Here is a 14452-nt window from a genome sequence, read left to right as displayed (position 1 = left end):
CGCGCAACGTGCGCGACTTGAAACTGTGCACAAAGCAAGTATTCACCCCAAATATTAGCTGTGCAAAATAACGTTTCATTTCGCTAAAAAATTGCAGAATAATCACTGTTGAAAGGACTGCCATGAGCGGGAAAGGTGCACATGATACACATTTTGTTTTCATTTTTAATAGCCCAGCAAATGAAATGTAACGCGGGAAACCATGCAAAAAGTCTACACAGGTAATTGTCTAGGAAAAACGCTAACATAGAGATTGATATTGACATTTTTGGCCAACGCATTTTCATAACTCGCCCTCGATCATTAGCGACGGCTAAGTTTAAGGTGTAGCTCCCAAGTTCGCATGTAAGCACAGAACTTGTTTAAAACTTTTATATATAAATGAATCCGTGTAGCAATGTATACAGAACCCAACCAAATTTGCTGTCAAGGTCTCACGTGCTGGGCGGAACCAACACCGTTAAAGTGCTTGTTGTGAATAAGGGCTGCAGCACATCCATAACGCTGTCATGGTGAAGCTCCTTGTCACCGAAGCAACTCGTAAAGGCGACGTTGAGATCGCTAATAAACCTCAGAAGTCCCCCCAAATTACACGAGGTAGTAAACACAGCGGCATCTTCCCCTGGCATGCAGGATTGGTCCTGCAGACTTGGCACTTCGTTTTCAGTACACACTTCCTTACCAAGTGCCTCCAATATGCCGCATAGCAGGTTAATAAAATAAGAGAGCCCACTAACGACAGTACTAGCATCAACGGTAGGGGTATCCCAGAAGAAGGGTCTTGGTATTTTCGTTCCAAATAGGAACGTAAACAAACAGTAAACTTTTTGCAGCCTAAACATTGTGCGCCCCGCCGCTTTTGCTTCATGTGCAGAGTCAAGAAGGGGAAGGGGAAAATATTCTTGGTGCCTGTCTGTCAAATTAATCCCTCGTTAACTTGAACTCTGCTATCTCAAAATATCTTCCCGAAACTTTCTCGCCGTGTGTTTGCGCACCGCAATTGCGTACCTCCCATAGGCGCTTCGCAATTACCCGCTCTATCTCGAAACGTTTTTTCGGAGGACCACGGATGTCTCGAAATACTGGCAGAGTGACACAAGGCAAAGCCCGCTGCAGGCAGCTGATAAGGTCCCCGTTCGAGTGATTACTCCCACTACTCGCCGAACGCGGTCGTGAAGTGCAATTTTACGCCGAATATGCGTCCCCGTTACCGGAATGCTGTCTGGCGCGTACATCATGAGGTAGCTGTGCACGACGCAGCTGATCATGTGGACGGGGAGGAGCCTCCAGATGTGCCTACAACGGCAGAAACAGCGTACATGCTGCGTCTGCTTCGTAACAAGGTAGAATGCAGCGATGGCGACAATTCATGCGATGCATTGAGAAGCTCGGGTACGCTTTTCTGGGTGCAGATGCGAACGCGAAACAGCCGAGCGCAACACAGTTCTTTTTTCTGTAACAATATAAGTTTCTTTTTCCTGCGAATTATTTTGCTTTTATTGCGAAATCTCCTCTGTGCAATAGTGCTTTTGTTAGCAGCCCTAGCTGTTATTTCAGGGAGCTGGCTACAAATTTTCTGCATTCGACTGAACTCGAAACTCCGTGCTTTTATCAAAATTTTCAGCTAATTTTAAGACTTTGAGTTAACGAGAGATTACTGTATATCAACAACTAACGTTTTCAGAAAACGTATAAAAAATGAGAAAGTATCGTTGGGGGGTCGACAATTTTATGTCGGGTCGTACTAGTTTAAAGTTCGCTCAAGCGGAGTCATAACGTTTCTACGTATACTTTCTAAATCAGCTGACCAAAGGCGCAGGTTCGCTTGCCGGCCGATTTGTGATGGAGAATAAAAGCGAAAAACGCCCGTGTCTTCGAAATTTCGGCCTACGTTAAAGTTCCCCAGGTGGTCAAAATTAATCCAGAGTCCTCCAGCACCGCTTGCCTCATCGTCTGTGTAGCGCCGGCGCGTTAAACCTCATAATCTAAACTAAATCAGCTTCGCGAGCACAAAACAGCGCAGCCAGGAATGCAAATATTGCCGCGCGCAGGCTGGGAACTGGTGCCGGGGAGCGCCGGCTGTTCAGTTGTCGACAACAGCAGCGCCGCCGCAATACCGGTTTTATTTTCTGCGCGAAAGTCGACCCGGCGGAGCAATGGGAAAGGCCGCCGCTCGGGACACTCTAAAACTTCTAGTATACTCTAGTAGAGAATTAGGTATGCACATTCGCCGGTCGGCGCATACCAGAGGAGTGACGTCATAGCCGCGGCAGACGCACTTTCCCCGACGCGTGCCCAGCTGTGCGCCTCCGTTAGAGCGAACTAGAACACAGAGTGATTCAAACGAGGTGTTAAAACTGAAGCAAAAACAGGGTAAGGACGTCGAAATCTTGCAATCGTCTCGCCCCCTTGCGGTAGTCAAATGGCAACTTCTGCGTGGAGAATTTGAAAACAAGTAAGCAAATCAATAATGATAAAATTATATAAAAATATAAGCAAGCAAATGATTAATTACATAAAAAAATCACACCATATCCACGGAATGAATGATGATAAGTGGGGCGAAGCTCGAGAGGGGGAGATCATCGGTAACCGTAACTCTCCCGTGAAAGTTCGCCCATTACATCATTAAGAAAGACGTAAGACTGTGTGCGTACATTGCACAAATCAACTTTTATTTTCGGAGTCAATGCTCCCAGGCCCAGACCTGGTGAAAGACCCCGCGCCATCGAGGACTACCCCGTACCTCCACCACAATTTGTCACGTAGGATGGGACACAACGGTAAAGAAAGAACTTTTATTTAGGGCGAACTTGTGCCCGAACAAGACGAGAGGAAACGAGCAAAGGTCCTTGCGTCTCGTTCGATCTCCGAGAACGACTGCCTGCGTTCGTGGCGTGATCTCTTGCGGGATCTCCCCCTCGCAGTGCACGTGCGCTCGCGCCTCCGTTGGCGAACACAGATGAGCTCGCGCTCCCGGTGCCGAGTTTGCTCTGCCGGTTGCAGCCGGTTCTTGCGCGTTCAACGCGGCCCACTTTGCGACATCTCCGAAAGCATGCGGCGGTCACGTACCACGAGACACAATGGATGGACAGACCCATGGCTTTAGGATCTTCGCCCCTAAAAATTGCACTTTATTATTACTACTGGGTATTTACCAAGGTAATTGCTAACCGGATCTCTGCAACCTTAGATTTCAGTCAACCTAAAGAACAAGCAGGGTTCCGTAAAGGTTATTCAACAATGGACCATATTCACACGATCAATCAGGTGATAGAGAAGTGCGCTGAGTATACTGAACCCCTATATATAGCCTTCATAGATTATGAGAAAGCATTTGACTCGGTCGAAACCCTAGCAGTCATTCAGGCATTACGGAACCAGGGGGTAGATGAGCATTATGTAAGAATACTAGAGGATATCTACAATGGGTCTACAGCTACGATCATCCTTCATAGGGAGAGCAGTAAAATACCTATAAGAAAGGGTGTCATACAAGGAGACACAATCTCTCCAATGCTATTCACAGCATGTTTAAAAGTAGTATTCAGAACGTTGGATTGGGAACAGGTGGGAGTAAGGGTTAATGGGGAATACCTCAGTAACCTCAGATTGGCTGATGACGTTGCCTTGCTAAGTAACTCGGGGGACGAATTGCAAAGCATGCTTTCCGCACTGGGCGAACAGAGTAGAACCATGGGACTGAAAATTAATATGTATAAAACTAAAGTAATGATCAATAACCTCGGGACAGCACAGCGGTTTGACATAGGTGGCGAGGCAGTGGAAGTGGTAAGCGAATATATCTACTTAGGCCAAGTTGTGTCCCCAGATGCAAAGCATGAGGCAGAGATAATTAGAAGGATCAGAATGGGGTGGGGTGCATATGGCAGACATTCTCAGATAATGAATAGCAGCCTACCATTGTCGCTGAAGAAGAAAGTGTATGGCAGCTGCATCTTACCGGTACTCACCTACGGGGCAGAAACTTGGAGGCTCACTAAGAGGGTTCAACTTAAATTGAGAACTACTCAGCGGGCAATGGAGCCGAAAATGATAGGTGTAACATTAAAGGACAGGAAGAGAGCGGAGTGGGTCAGGGAGCAAACTGGTGTTAAAGACATATTAGTAGAAATTAAGAAGAAGAAATGGACGTGGGAAGGACATGTAATGCGAAGGCAAGATAACCGCTGGTCATTAAGGGTAACAGAGTGGATCAGGATGGAAAGTTGGGCGAGTTGGTGTTGCGACATGGTGACTAAACAGCGCAGAAGACGAAACACAGAGAAGAGCAAAAACAGGACGAGCGCTGACTATCAACTGGGGTTTATTGGAAAAGAAACATATTTATATACAAGGTCACAAGTAAAAAAGTGTACAGTTAAAAAAGTGTACATGGCATGGTTAAAAAAGTGTACAGGTATGTCGACGATTATATTGTGTTTGTTGATAAGTGTTCCATTCTCCGCAGTATTGCGGATATACTGAAAGTATTTAAAGAAAATGGTATGGGACTTAAGTACACATTTGAAGTAATGAAAGAAAATTGCATTCAATTTCTTGACCTCTCCCTAAAATTCGGCGAAGAACATGTTTGCTGGAAATTCGCCCCCAGATCAGTTAAGCCCTTGTTAAACTATAAGTCAGGCCATAGTAAACTTGTGAAAAACTCTATAGCGTTCTCTAGCCTACGTTCTGCCCTGTTTAAATCTTGTGTGCACTCAATGGGCGCCAGTTTTAAGGAACAGGTAAAAAAACTTACGGAGGCGGGTTTTCCAAACTGTGCCTTGGCCTCAGCGTGTAATAAACTGGTCAAAGTAGTAAAAGGGTGTGAAAAGCCCGCCACTCAGAGGGAACCAGATCAACGAAAAAAGTATGCTGTTGTTCCGTATATTCACCGGACCACCCATAGGTTGAAGAAGATAGCGTCTAGATATGGGGTGCAGGTTGCCATATCTGCCCCGAATAAACTCGGTAGAGTGTGTGCTTTAGTTAACCGAAAGAAGCAAGGTTCCGGCGCCAATAACTACAAAGATTGCTCGGTTAAACACAATAATAAGTATGTCACTTGTTGTTTTTGTGTTGTTTACCAAATACCGTTATCATGTGGAAGGGTATACGTCGGCCAGACGGGCCGTTGTATTAATGTACGTTTAAGAGAACACTTCAATTCGTTGAAGGGAACGCCGACGTCCCACATGTCAGAACACTGTCGGTCATGCTCCACGCCTTCATGCGAGCCCATACTTGATAAAACTGTCATTCTTTTTAATCATTCTAATCAGCGTAAACGTGAAATAATAGAGGCTTCACACATAAAAAAGCTCGGGGACGCTTGCATTAGTCATGCCTCAGTATGTTTGCAAGAGAAAGAAGTAGCTTTTCTTGATTGCTGATAAAGGTTTTGATTCTGCCTGTTCACTCTTTTTCTGATTGTCTGAGGTGATACCAACGGAGTGCACGCGCTTTTTACTTGTGACCTTGTATATAAATATGTTTCTTTTCCAATAAACCCCAGTTGATAGTCAGCGCTCGTCCTGTTTTTGCTCTTCTCTGTGTTTCGTCTTCTGCGCTGTTTAGTCACCATGTAACAGAGTGGATCCCTAGAGAAGGCAAACGTTGTAAGGGGCGGCAGAAAGTTAGATGGGCAGATGATATCAAGAAGTTTGCGGGGATAAATTGGTCACAGTTGGCACAGGACCGAGGCAATTGGAGAATAATGGGAGAGGCCTTTGCCCTGCAGTGGGCGTAGATAGGCTGGTGATGATGATGATGATGATGATGATTACTGGGAAAGTGAAGAGAAATTCCCTGTCTTCTTGCGATGGCGGCGGCGCCATGCGGCGGCCACCAACAACTCTCGCGTTGTCTGCTACACGAACGTCTGCGACGCGGAGCTTGCATGGAAGATGATGCACACCGTGGCTTGAAGACAGCGCATACATGTTAAAAACCGGGCGTGAAGCGTGTAGTCCCTTCGGCTAAAATATGCACCGGTAGCGCATTAGTTTGCCAAATATATGTTTCTTCGCCTAATCTACCCTCGGTTCTTAACGTTTGGTGAAAAGCGCTGCCGCGCATTCATAAGTGCGTGTTCATGCACCTCGCTCCATGAACACGCACTTACAAGGCGATTATTTAGCAAATGTGACGCGTTGCATAGAACAAAAGCATGTATAGGCATAGAGTTTCATACAATGATATTTGTACGAAACTATTCGGTGTTTAGAAAATTGCGGTGCCGTTGCTTCTGATAATCGCAAACTACAAATTTGCTCGTGATTGTGTGCTCCAAGGAAGCACAAATGTTTATTTCACTGCCAGATTATAGCTATAGCATATCTTGGAGAACAAAAAATGATTACTAAAGGCCTATATAGTAACCCTCGAGCGTAGTTACCCAAGTTTTCGCGGACATAAAATAAAAAGACATAAAAAAAGAAAGGTATCACACTGTGCCGCAGGTGGAAATCGAACCCCGGCCTTTCGCGCGGGAAGTAAGAGAGAGAGAGAAATAACATTTATTTGGTTACCGGCATGTGGGAAGTCTCCGGCCACGCAGGGCGCGGTTGATCCCTGTCTTTGAACTATGGCTAATACGCCCTATAGTTCCGGGCTTAGACCCCGAGGATTGTGGCTCCGGCTAGGCGTCAGGTACTCGGGCTCCTCTACTCCCGTTTACCGGGGCAGAGGCTCCCTTTGTCGTCTGCTTCGCTAGAGCCTCCTCGAGCCGCTGGATGGCCCAGCGTTGTGTTGTTGGATCTTCGGAACATAACCACGCTCCCACTTCTTCGGGGTATGTCGCATCCAGGCGCTGCGCATCCCCTGCGTTCACAGCACTGTCACACTCCCCCCACATGATGTGCTTGAGGGTGGCGGGTTCGCGTCTGCACACACTACACACGGTGTCCGCGAACATTTCCGGGCATATGTGTCGGGCCAGGGTGGGCGTCAACACACATTCTGTTTGTAGTTGTCGTAGTCTCGCCGCCTCCGCGCACGTGAGTTCACGGTGCGGTGGCGGAAAGGCTCTCCTGGCTTCCCTGTAGGCTGCTAGGATCCCGCTGTATTCTGTGAGGGGCTCGCAGTCTTGTTCTTGGTCTTCTCCGCTGGTGTCGAAAGACGCGGTCGCCTCGGTCCGGCACGTGACGAGGACACGGGCCGTGGCGTCCGCTTCTTCGTTGCGGTTCTTGATGTTGGTAGCTAGTTCGTTGCCCATATGGGCCGGGAACCATTTGATGGTGATGTTGGGAGATCTCGCTGCGGTGCCCTGAGATGCCTGTTCGACCCCTCGGGGTCTCGCTAGCCTCTCCGCACCACGCCAGACCGTTCCTCGAGCGAAGTTTCGGATTGCTGACTTCGAGTCGCTCAGTATCGTACGTGTGTTTGGTAGTCCCATGGCCAGCGCTATTGCCGCCTCTTCCGCTTCGCCGACTGTTTTCGTGCGTACGGAGCACGCTGACAGGAGTTCACCGGTGGATGCCTTGATTGCCACCGTTGCGAAGACGTTACGGGTCCTTGGGTATCTTGCGACATCCACGAACACCGCACCCTCGTCTAGTTGGTGACGCTTGGCTAGTGCGGCCGCTCTTGCAGCTCGCCTTCCCACATCTCTCTCTGGATTGCTGTTTCTTGGCAGGGGGTAAACGATGATCTTCCTTGTCAATTCGTCTGGCAGGATGGCTTGTTCCTCCAGCTCTCCTTCTAGCTCGCAGCTTGATCGGGCCCCTGGTGGCAGGATCCCCACTCGATCCAGTAGTCTTCTGCCCGTCGCGGTACTACCCAGACGGTGTAGTTGCGACGTTCTCTGGGCCTCGCTGATCTCTGAGAGCGTGTTATGTGCACCCAGAGACAGCAAGGCCGTAGTTCTTGTACCCGGTAGGAGACCCATGGCTCCCACGTAGGCTTTTCGGATGGCCGGGTCGATTTTAGACCGTTCTGCTGCGGTCCATCGGTGGAAGGCCCCTGCGTATGCCGCATGGCTTACGACGAAAGCCTGTAGCAGCCACAGAAGTCCCCTTTCGTTCATGCCTCGGTAGCGTGTCGAGACCCTCTTGACCAGGCGTGCTGCGATGCCTATCTTGGTCGTAATATTCTTTACTGCCGTGGCGTTTGTTTGGGTGCCGTCGATGTACATGCCCAGGACCCGGAGGCCTGGGACGTGCGGGATCGGCGCGCCACTGTCGGTGCGTATCGTTATGTTCTTTTCTGCTTCTTGGCTTGCCCTCTTCCTGTGCCTCCCTGGTGGCGGCAGGATGAGTAGCTGCGACTTTTGCGGTGAGCACCGAAGACCTGTGTCCGTGAGGGCGGTCTCTACAGCGCTCACCGCTGCTTGGAGATCTTCTTCGATTTTTCCGTCGCTTCCGCCGGTAACCCATATGGTCACGTCGTCTGCGTATAGGCAGTGTCGGACCCTCGGGCTTAACGCTTCCAGGCGTTTGGCCACCTCTAGCATCACGATGTTAAACAGAAACGGGGAGATGACCGAGCCCTGTGGGGTCCCGACACTGCCCAGCTTCCGTTCTTCTAGTTTCTGCCCTCCCACTTCTAGCCTGGCTGTCCGGCCTGTGAGAAAGGCTCTGATGTAGTTGTACGTTCTTCTTCCTAGCCCAAGGCGGGATACCTGGGCCAGAACTGCCGAGTGCTTCACGTTGTCGAAGGCACTCTGCAGGTCCAAGCCCAGTATGGCTCGGTTGTCATTCTTGGGAATCCCGCCCGGGGGGTCGAGGACTTCTCTCTGGATCAGAAGCATTGCGTCTTGAGTACCCAGTTTGGCTCGGAAGCCGAGCATCGTGTCTGGGTATTTGTTGTTTGCTTCCAGGTAGCGCTTCCACCGGGTGTTGAGGATGTGCTCCAGCACCTTACCCACGCAGGACATGAGCGAGATGGGTCGCAGTCCGTCAATTCCCGGTGGCTTATTCGGTTTTGGCAGCAGGATTGTTTTCGCTGTCTTCCATGCTTGGGGTAGTGTGCCATTGCGCCAGCAGACGTTGTAATAGTTCGTCAGGGATGATTTCGCTGAGTCGCTCAGGTTGCGTATGGACTTGTTAGAGATCTTGTCGGGACCGGCTGCCGAACGACCGTTCAGTTCTTGCGTGGCTTGCCTAACCTCCCACTCTTCTATGTCTCGATCGAGGTGGGAGTTTGGCTGGCCAGCGTAGTCCGGGTGATCTTCGCTGTTAGTGGAAGGGAGGTAACGCTCGTTGAGACGTTTGTGCATCTCTTTTTCCCCTAGTTGGCGAGCAGTAGTGTGTAGTATTTGGGCCATTCGTGTACGTTGGTATTCGCCGCTCCTAGTTTTGTCCATCAGTTGCCTTAGGAGTTGCCAGGGGCTGCTTCGATGTAGCTGTCCTTCAGCTTGGCTGCAGAGTGCGAACCACTGCTGTGAGCAGAGCTGTCTACTGTGTCGCTCGATTTCTCTACCGAGCTCGGCAATTCTCTTGCGTAGTTTCCTGCTGTGTCGTTGCCGACGCCATCTCTTCTGGAGCGAGCGCCTTGCTTCAAGAAGATGGGCCAGACGTGGGTTCATGGCTTCTATTTCCTCTGGAGCTTCGATTTCTTAGGTGGCTCCTTCCGTCGCCGCCAGCAACTTCGCTGACCATGCGTTGATTTCGTCAATGTCGCCCAGTTCCGTATTGCGGAACTTGCTCCAGTTGACCAGTTTGTGTGTCTTGCTCTTGCCGCTGCTTGTTTCACCCTTGAGGTGGGCTAGTGGCAGTTCGATTTCGATAATGAAATGGTCACTACCTAGATTAATCCCCGTGTTCCTCCACTTGGCGGTGCCACCTTCGGGTAGCAACCCAAAGGCGAGGTCTGGGTTCGTATCTCGGGTAGCCGACGTGCCTATCCTGGATGGTTGGGATGGGTTGGTTAGTAGTGTGAACCCGGCTGCCGCCGCGCCTTCGAGAATATCTTTCCCTTATTCTGCCACTGCGCCACATTTTGTTTTTGTTGTATTTATTGCCTGTCTTTGACAATTCACAACAGATTACATCTCAACATTGCAAATATGTACACATACAAGAGGTGGAGTTGCCAGCCACTACAGGGCTGACTTTGTCCATGTAAAATGCCCTCATATTGATTAGTTGCTCTATTTGCGGCAGCCAATCAGGTAGTTCCTGGTGGAACTTAATAGCTTCAACAAATCGCCCAATGCTCTCTTTGAAATACTCCCTTGCCCATCGCGCATCAACATCATTGTACAACCTTGCTGTACGAGAGCGCCATATACTATGGAGACCCAGTGCCATAACTAAATCGTAAGGCACTCCATCCTCATTGTCTATTGCAAGGAAACGTATACCGTGAGGATCTAGAGGAAAATCTTTGTGTAATGTCCTCTGTAGCACATCCCAAAAATATACTCCCTCCCAACAATGCAAAAATACATCATCTATTGTCTCGAGGGCTTTACAACTAAAACAGTCCGCCCCCCCTGGTACGAATAACCCCCTTTCTTCCATAAACGTTCATACTAATAATGTTCCTGTATGTAACCTAAACATAAAGGATTTGACCGCTGGTTGAATCTGCATTCTTTTAACCCTATTAAGCACATCGCTACCGGGCCTTCCAAAGTACATAGCCCTGTACATGGGAACATGGAACACAACATCGACAATATCATGGTACAATTTCTTACGCGCAACCGTACTTAAATACTCTGTTGGAAATCTCGCGTTTAAAAACTTTACGCTGGCCACAACCTCCTTAAAATATCCAAAGATACCTCCCGTCATTTATTCAGTCGTAATCACAAAATCGGGGAGAACCCTGCCTAGCCTTAATTGACACGCTGTACGAAGAAAAGGGTCCCTTACTTCTCTCAAAAAAGAAATCTATTTTTGTCGCACAAATAAATGCGCTAGCCCTACTCCTCCATTTTTTCACACGCCTAAAAAGGTTGTTACCACTGTCCCTCTCCCAATACGAGGCCCAAACAAAAACAGCGAACACTCTATGCAACTTTTGCACGTTCGTGCGCGAGCAGTGCAACACCTGCATCACATACCACAGTTTGCCTACTAAGAACAAATTACACACGGTCGCCCTAGCAAATGTGGACAAATAAGCCCCTTTCCATTTGTCCGCTTTCGCGCGAGTTTCTTTTGTCTGTTCTCGCCAATATGGTTCGCTATCCCTATAAAATTGTTGGGGGGCTCCCAGATACCTAACTGGGGTTGTTGTCCAAGCTACGTTGGCAAAAACGCTGGGGGTGGATTGCCAGTCGCCACGCCGAGAAACCAAGACATTTCCCCCCATTTACTAGGCTTCCGGTTGTGGTACTGAACCGTTTTGTGACCTGGACTACTCTATAAATGCTCTCTTTCTTTACACAGAACACAGCAATGTCATCCGCATAAGCCAGCAGCTTCACTTCGGTCTCCAGGAGGCGGAATCCACGATTCTTTACGTCTTTTTGGATACGCAAACACAAAGTTTCAATGTAAACACAAAACAATAGTGGGCTAAGTGGGCATCATTGGCGCACCGAGCGTTGCACGTCAATGGGCGCTCCCAATGTCTTATTCACCACTAACCGCGTAGTGCAGTTTCGGTATGCCAGAGCCACAGCATCTTGAAATATTGCGATCGCAAAGCCCCTAACGAATTTTACCAGTTTTTTTAATCACTTTTGATGTATTGAAAGTATAGGCGTTTGAACCACTCTGTGTTCTAGTTCACTCTACCTCCGTTGCGCAGTAGCCAAGTGTGACGTTGCGCCGGAGCCGCTTGATAGCCGTTTCACGTGGCTCCTGGAGAGCCGTGCTGCGCATGCACGAGGAGCAGTGACTGGACTGGATTAGAATGGATTGGACTGGACTGGACTGAACGTGAATGGATTGGATTGGATTTGATTGCTGAACCTTAGCTCACGCTACGCATATCCTGGCATAGCCGAGCTAAGGTACGGCTAATTTTGTTATAAACCTTTGTACTTCCAGCCACGTTCTGTCGCCGCTTCCTTTGTGTTCTTTCTTCAGTAGCTGAGCTTCTGCTTTCTGAGCGTTGGGTGCAAGCTGTTACTTTTTTTTACGCTAAAGCTTTCTTAGCGGACCGATGGCGTCCCGTCAGAAAGCTTCTGCATTTCCTTGTAGACTGGTTAGTTGACCAAAATGCTCTGCTAAGATCTCTGGAGACAGGGCAGGTGCGTGAAACCTGGCTTCCGTGTGCCAGAAGGGTTACTTGAAAATCTCGAAAAATCGCCGCTTCTAGATGGGACAATACACGCACGCATGATGAAGAAGGAGTACAATGGTATACCTTTATCTCATAAAACACGTATGAGTGTACATTTACATTGTTCATATAGATTCCCTTACGTAGTGCGCGAAAAATCGTAGCATGGGTTCGTTCTTGGTCTTCGATTTGGGTCTTTGACGGTTGGACGATCGTTCGGACGCCTTTTTAAGGAAGATTATGACGCACTTTTAACGCAGTTTTTTTTTCTGTTAGAAAGCTTTGGCGCTAAGGGATGGTAAGTTTTCTCATTCAAAAATAGCGCCCGAGCTACGTTATTTCGTAAAATTCCTTTTGCTCATGAATACAGGTTTTCAGAAATTCCTGAGAGGGAATTCAGCAGTGGTCTCAAATACAGTTTTATTTGTGTTAATTGAACTTTATTTTTATGTTTCTCTTCTGCTGTCTTAATGTACCCCCCGCTATGGCTCAGTGGCTTAGGCGTGCAGTGCTAGCTGCTAAGCCCGATGACGCAGTTCTGATCTCGGCTGAGGCGGCCATATTTTGAAGGAGGCGAAACACGGGCAAACCCGTGTATGCATATTTTGGCGCACGTTAAAATCCTAAAGTGGCTAAAATAAGCGTGTAACTCTCCACTAAACCAGTTCATAGCCATGGTGTGACTGCCTTGTTCTCACCCCCCCCCTGCGCCCCCCCCTTCCCCGGCCATAATGGCCCCGCAGGGAATGAAGCAGCACGAGCTGTAGCCGGCGATCTTCACTTCCTGAGCTTTCATCGTCATGACCGAACCCGGGCTCCTAACACCTCCAGCTCTCACCATTTGAACCCAGGTAGAGCGCCATCGTCCCCCACTGCATGCATTTTAGGCAGCGATGCCCTCCCTCTCACTGTTCACTGTCACCTCCCAAGCATAAATCTGGCGCAGGCTCCAAAACGGTGCCTATTAGAGTAGATTCCATCAAGACGAAGGCCACGGAGACCGCAAAACGCTTCAAATTAATCAAAGTTCCAATTAAACAAAACGCGCCAAAACAGCGCGGTTACTAGTCCGCAACAAGTCTCCCTTCTTCATTTTGTTGAGGATCTCGACTTGGGTCGTCAAGTCGACGTGCGACACGGTTTACCAGATAGTCGAGGCTTATCGCTAAAATCGAAGCATGAAGCGCCGAACACAGCCATTGCTAACACGGCGCAGTGGTTAAGTTCAGGGAATCAAAAGACAGAGATGCAAACGCTGCGTGAATCTCAACCGGCCTGCCGCTTCATCAACTGTGGGCTGCTAAGTTGTGATGGTGAGGACATCAGGGCACCACCCAGCGCTGCTTTGCGCTTGAAAATTTTGAACTCTACGGAGAAATGATGACCACCTTGATGTTTTTTTATTTGAAATACCTTACAGTTAGCCTATATAATTGGTTTTAGCTTCAAATGCTCGAGCAGTTTCTTCCAACAAATTACTCGTAAAATTGCCGGGACAAGCAAATCGCTTCTATTTACCGAAACGTCTAGTTGGGCGACTCTGAATCACCCAGGGTACTCAACCTCAACCACAGGCTACCACATATCCCTTCCTCCTAACACCCATTACGCTACAACCTCCTCTCACTTGATATAAAAGTTTTACAAGCACCACCACTGCGGAGTCCCTTTCACCACCCGCCACTTAGTCTTTTCTTGCCCACACAACGCCCCCCCCCCCTCGCTTCCACCAAACCCCGTCCCTGTGCAAAGGCATACCGTGCTGACCACAACAGTAAGCCTTCAAGAGTAGATCATGGAAACATCGCCGGCTCCCGGCCTCCGAGACTAAGAAGGCTGAACTCACATCCCTACCCTCGAACTTTGGTCAATATATGTTGATTATTTCTACTTGCTTGCATAATGTTTCCTTACCGCTCATTTGCGCACGTGTTTTCTTTAAAACGCGTTTCTTCAGGAGCACATGGTGACGGGCTTGGCAGGGCATGGTGACACTGCCGAAGGGCATCAAGTGCATATGAAGGGGAGGGTGAATTGCTACCGCGAATTGCCTATCTGGAAACAACAAACAGCAAAAGCTGTTCGGCCCACATCAACACCGTGCTAAATGTCCAGTATCGTCAACAGCGCCGCTGCCTGCGAGGTTTTCCCCACTACTCCGCAATATTGAAGGCGGTCTGTGTCAACGCGCAGACTTGTGATTGCCCTTTTGTGTTTACAGGGGATGAAAAAACCATGCAAAACCACAAGAAGCGACTCCCACATTAAC

The sequence above is a fragment of the Haemaphysalis longicornis genome, unplaced genomic scaffold, assembly GCF_048455015.1.
Source record: "Haemaphysalis longicornis isolate Haplotype H1 unplaced genomic scaffold, Haemaphysalis longicornis Haplotype H1 scaffold_7, whole genome shotgun sequence".
Classification (NCBI taxonomy): Eukaryota; Metazoa; Arthropoda; class Arachnida; order Ixodida; family Ixodidae; genus Haemaphysalis; species Haemaphysalis longicornis.
Note: the sequence above shows the minus strand (reverse complement) of the source record.